This window comes from Meleagris gallopavo, chromosome 3 (genome assembly GCF_000146605.3).
Source record: "Meleagris gallopavo isolate NT-WF06-2002-E0010 breed Aviagen turkey brand Nicholas breeding stock chromosome 3, Turkey_5.1, whole genome shotgun sequence".
Classification (NCBI taxonomy): domain Eukaryota; kingdom Metazoa; phylum Chordata; class Aves; order Galliformes; family Phasianidae; genus Meleagris; species Meleagris gallopavo.
In genome coordinates, this window is record NC_015013.2 from 77,720,396 (window position 1) to 77,726,683 (window position 6,288).

Genomic DNA, 6,288 nt, shown 5'->3' on the forward strand with positions numbered 1-6,288 from the left:
AACATATGAACATGTGCTTTCCTCTCTCCAAAACCTATCAACAAAATTTCAATTTTCTGTTCTCAATTGCTTACTCCAGTTACTAAAAACTGCTTCTGAAAGGAAGAATTCCCTAATGAGCAGGATCGCTAGAAAGATGCACAAAGTAGAAAAAACTTATTACAAGTATGACAGTACAGAGTAGACGGAAGAAAATATTTCTCATGAGAAAACTATTCTCGCAAATTGTGCTTTCAGAGGGACCTGTGACACAGAGCTGGAGTACTAAAACTAAGTTACAGGAACTTCTAATAGAGGTTTTTTTTTTTTTCCCTAAATTTTCAACAAGCAACTTTATTAGACTCCCACTTCAGCGGAGTATGCTCACACTGCTTGTTAGAGAATCACTTTCTTATCTGCTGGTTGCAACTGAATTAAAAATTCTGCTCTGAACCATTGCACAAAGTCTGGGGACTTCCCCTTTTTGGAGGAAACATTACAGACATGCATCAAGAGGGTGAAAATATGCAACTCAGAGCCTAAAAGCAAAGCTTACACTTACTGTGGCCACATGCAGAAATGCAGCTAATTCACTTTCTTTGCTTTGCTGAAAGTTTGTTGCACAAAGTAAGGGTGAGAAAGTTCAGCTCTCTCACATCAAACAAATTTCCACTCCCAACTAGAGGTATCTGGGGAAGTACCTGGTAAGTCACAAGACGCTTAAGTGGAAAGTCAGATCATCCTATGACAACTCAAGCTACGAAACCAAGTGTTTCTGTGCGACATTTCCCCCCCCCTCTGCAAAACAAGTTAACCTTTAGATTGTTTAATTTATTTTTGGCTTTAATTATTGTTTTCTAACTCACTTTCGATCCAGAATCAAGTAAGGATAAATTAAATAACCCTCTCTTTTTTTCTCCCGATTGCTTACAGAAAGTTGGTCTTCACAACACCAGTGAGAAAGTTATCAGCAGTTCTCTTATAACCTAAAATTCAGACTGTTGAGACAGGGGAAAAAAAATCTCATGGATCAGTTCTAGATATATTTGCCTTGCTAAAAAGACTTTCATCAACGGATTAACATGCAACAAAAGTTACAGTATATCCAAACGTAAAGCAGAGAAACAAGTCAGGATCAAAATCCCGAGTAAGGCCTGTGGAAGTATTTGTCTCCACCCACACGCTACACTAATTGAGTATTTAAGCACAGGTATTCACAAGAACCAGTACTGTGTATTTCAATGCAACTATCAACTTCAGTGTAATAAAACATTCGTAATGCAACAACAATGGTAACAACTCAAGTGCAGAAAACCCTCAAAGCCAGAACTACACAGTTTTTCAGAGTGCACTATCACACAGTCTGCAGTATAAACCACTGGAAGCTTTACTTCTGCTGGCAGGATGAACACAGGAACTCAGATCTACATCATCCTCTATGATATTAAATACATTGGTACCCAAGTTTGCTTGTTTGTTTTTTTACAACCATGTCAACTAAGTAGGATGAATCTTACCAACAGGCAGACACCTCAGTAATAACTGGTGCTGTAAAATATTATAGCTGGTAATTCTCAGCTGAATACAAGCACTACTGTATGAACTGTGAAACACCAAAAAAAAATTCAAGCTTGTTAACAAATCACACTCTCATTAATGCCTCACTGGCTATCTCAGCTGTGCCAGCAATCAGCATCACTATTAACTGTCTGGGCCAATATAAATGGAACAGCGATGCTGGAAAATGCAGGCATGTCTAGAAAAGTAAAAACATACTATACATGCTGTACAGATTATAGTCATGAACAAAAAAAATACCTATGGGAAAGAGTTTCACGTTAAACAAATACGAAAAAAAATACCTTCCTGCAGTTTGAGAAACTACAATAAGAGGCAAATGTGTGCAGTACCTAACATATTAACAATACAAATTCGAAGAACTTGAGATTGAACTAGATGATCTTTTGAGCTCCCCTGCAGTCCCTGATATTCTGTGGCTCTGTGTGAGATCTGTTCATGAAACAGAAGACTGATCATAATTGCAAGTCTTAGCTGGGTCAAATAAAAAAATATATTTATTGCTTAGTTGAAAATAATGCAGATAGTACATACAGTACAGCTACTTGACAGTGAAAGGTGATTGGGCGAAACAAAGGAGTCCAACAGAATCACCTGCAGGGCCCATCCAGCTCTAACCCAGCAGAGCACTTCCTCTCCCAGCAATGACAGAAAGAAGCTGGAGAAGCCAAGCTAATTATATGTTTTGCTCTGATGACAGTAATGGAGTCAGGTGGCTTCTGTCCTGATTCCAGTTACAGGTGCTTCTTCCTCCGGCTGAAGATGTTCTCATTCAGGGCATACTTACAATCACACCAATTAGATTAAATTCAGAAATTCTTTTTGATAAGAGGTTCTGTTTTCTTCTTCTCCTTTCCAACTAATGTTACTTTAAATACTGTCCATAAAACTTCTTTTGCCCAGAGAGGCTGTGGATGCCCCGTCCCTGGAGTGATCAAGGCCAGGTTGGATGGGGCCTTGGGCAGCCTGGTCTAGTATTAAATGGGGAGGTTGGTGGATTGGAGCTTCATGATCCTTGAGGTTCCTTCCAACCTGGGCCATTCTGTGATTCTCACAGATACAGACTACAGACTTAACTGGCGCCGAGCAGCCAGCTGAATGATTTGCACAACTTGACTGATGATAAACTTATCAGACAATAGAAATTTCTATGCCATTAAATTTAGGACATTTTCCCTTCAAAGACTACGAAACCATTCTAATATGTTAAACGCAGCAGTTTTGCCAATAATATGATTTACAGCTTAGCAAAATGTATTTGTCCAGCATATCACAGATGTATCACTAAAAAGTGACATTCAAGAATTTAAGGTACAATAATTTATGAAGCCAAGTCATTCCTTTAGGACAGCATGTTCCAGCTTCACAGTGCAACTTCTTCAGAAAATTAAATAAACGGGCTGGCAGGCTTACATGATTCAAACTATTCTTTCAAACAAGGTGAACGAACCTGAGAAATGTCTTATTCTTCCTCACGTCATCATGAGCAAACTGACATGTAACTTAAATTTGGGTCCGGATCAGTGAACTTTTATGATAATTTAACCAGCCTGGTCTTAAAACCAAATAAACAACACATTATATACATGATCTCATTATAATGTCAAGCAATGTCTGTACTACAGAAACCCAGAATGGTACTAATCCAGAACAAAGCATTTTAAAGCTTATATAATAATAGCATGTTCTCTTTTTTTTTTTCCTCCATAGGTCAAAATAACATCAATAGCACTGCAACCTCAGTAACATAAAACATTGTTTCAATTACAAATTCTGTGAACAGTCATTTTCTGACTTCTAATGATTCTCAGTCAGCAGTGCTCCAAGTAAAGCCTAACCCATCCTGTAGATATGGAGAATTAAGATTGAGCTATCATGCCACCAATTCCTACCTTGGAGTTGTTTCAGACATACGTTCCTATTGCTGCACTTTTATTCTTATCACATCTGCTAAAGCCAGAAGCAGTGGGAAATTTACTGACTGTACAACAGTGTTGATCACTACTAGCACTACAAAACACGACAAAAAGCCTGCTGTGGTCTTCTGTCGAGTGGGACAGAAATTGACGTAAACACAGTGGGATAACAGCTACAGTTAAGACAATGAAAAACCTGACTTGTAGCAAAGCGGAGGTGAACATCCACACCTCCAACCCACAGTCCAAACAAAGACATCCCAGCTTTTGCACTGTGTCACTTGAAAGACTTTTCATAACACAGCCTCTGCTCTCAAACCAATCTCTCCCTGACTGGTCCTCAAAATGCTCCTGAAAACACTGTGTTAATGGTACCTGTAAAATATAAACTGCCATTCTGCCAAGGGTTAAATAAAAATCAAACAACACAGGAATTCAGTTCTCTAATCCAAGCTGATGTTTTAACAAGAAAACAAAATTCATTTGATTTCCAGCTAATCAATCATAAGACTCTGTTCTGAAAAACACTGCCCTCAAGAGAACAATTTCTCAAACAATATTTTTCCCCTAAAGAAACCACTTCATGCCACATACAGTCTTGTTTTGAAAGCAAGCAACTGCCAGGGCCTTTGAGATACACAGAAATGTCTTCATATTTGTCCCAGCAAAAGCCATGCCAGAGTTACAAAGAGAAATGCACAGTACCATATTTATTGGATATATAATTCCCGAGTCAACAGGAAGGCCCATTATAACAAGAAATAAATAGCCCATGGCCCAATAGCCTACCAAGCTACAGTTCTTGTTAGTCAGTTCTATTCCAATATTTTACACATCAGTATTCCTCCTTCTCAAATTTTTATAATTACAGTCATCCTCAGAAGGAAGGTTTGAAAAAATTTCACTAGCTACAGGGAAACAGAGAAACATTCTCCAGAGAGCTCAAGGCCCACATATCAACCTCCGTGAATTTCATATATTAATTAGTGGAAAATTCTAGGCATTGTAGCTGTGCAATCACACAATGAAAGTCACCAAAGTGATGCACTACTGTTCTTCCAAGCACAGTGTTTACCCTGAACGCTGCCTCCTGGATTCAACACCTTCACATGCAGTAACATTATGATATCTGCAAGGCTCTGCTCAGGATCAACATCTCTGTCCAGAGCTCTACTGCCAGTAGCTCCCTGATTAAATTCATGTTGGTGTTAAGTTTAGTTTGGGAAAGCTAAAAGCAGTTCTACAAGAAGGCGATACGCTTTAGCAGGGAATACTTCCCACTCCCACCTCCCTCTCCTCAAAGAAACGAACAGGACAAACTGAAGAGACAACTAGAGATTGACCTTGCTATGCAGCCAACTCTTGCATTCCTCTTGGATGCTCAGCTTGGGGACAAGAAAGTTCCTTTCCTTCAAGCAGTGAAATGGGTTAGAACATTTGTAACAAGAAATTGTAGGGAGAAACTAAACTTCAGGAAAAGAGGCAGCACACTGGCTGAAAGCAGGCTCTATCTTTCTTTTCCAGCAAAGGTTATTATGAATGGCAAGGCAAAAGAAATTATGCAGCCCTTGTTCTTGGTTAAACTTTGGAAACCTTGAATTGAAGGTTCACTGAAGATGTTACTCAGCACAATTTGTACCTGGTTGAGCTTTTTAGTAAAACAAGCAAAACCCCACAACTATCACCTTTAACAAAAGGCTGTGCTTACTGTTTAAGTGTTATAGTGGAAATGCTGACAACAGCCCAAAGAATCAGAAGCTGAATCCAGCTACAAAAGTCAAGCCGGTGAAGTTTATCACAGTAACTGACTTTTTCTTTTGGTTGTAGCGAAAACAACAAAAGAATTTGCAGTTTATTAAAAGCCACTACAGAGAAGTTACATTTCTCACGCACACAAACCTAAGGAACATGCTCAGAGCTGAGACTTTCCCTACTGTTTCCTGCTCGCCATAGCCAAACCTTTTCCAGCTGCACTTTCACTTTAGCCTTAGATGTGTGACTTTTTAACAGCCCACATAGATACTAACGCTCCCCTTCTTGCCCACCTGTGTATTCACAGGATGGGTAAGCACCTTGCCTGGCTCATCCATGTGTACTCACTCAAAGTTAAACCATACCGGTGTCACCACTTTAGGAACAGGTACTGCAGTAAGTGCAGCTCTACATCAAGAACCCAACTCACTTCTGCTCACTTACACACGCATTCATCAGTGAAACAGTAACATTCTTACAAGTCTATGCTGTGCATCCATACTCAGGAGCTCACAATCCCACTCATAGCACAGACACGTGCTGGACAAGGCCTTATACAAAGACAAAACCAAGCGTCTCAGCCCGTAGGTCCGCATTCCTAAGCAGCAAAATGACTCCAACTGAACCCGTTCAGCCCACGCTGGAAGCAGAGGCGCTACTGAGGGACGGGCCGCTGCCCGAGCTGTGCACACAGGGCAGTGCCTGCTCCGTGCTGCTGCTCACCCGGGGCCCAGCGGCACCGCCTGCGCTCAACTTCATAACACAACGAGCTCCAGGAGGGCCCACGGGCAGCTCCTCCGCGCAGCATCTGGCGCTTGACCTATTATGTCACCGTGCTACTTACGTATTGCAAAACACAACATAAGCACATTCACGGGCGCGTTTATTAAGTGTTTTTCACTAGCAGCTTTGTTTAAAGAGGGGTTTGCGATCGTGCCAAAACGGCTCTACGTGCGCCAAGCGAGAAGGCGCTGAACAAAAGCTCCCGGGAGATCCCCGGCCGTGCGGCGAGGCCTGGCGCAGGGTGCCACAGCGCGGCGGCCCGGCCGCTTCCCGGAGCCCA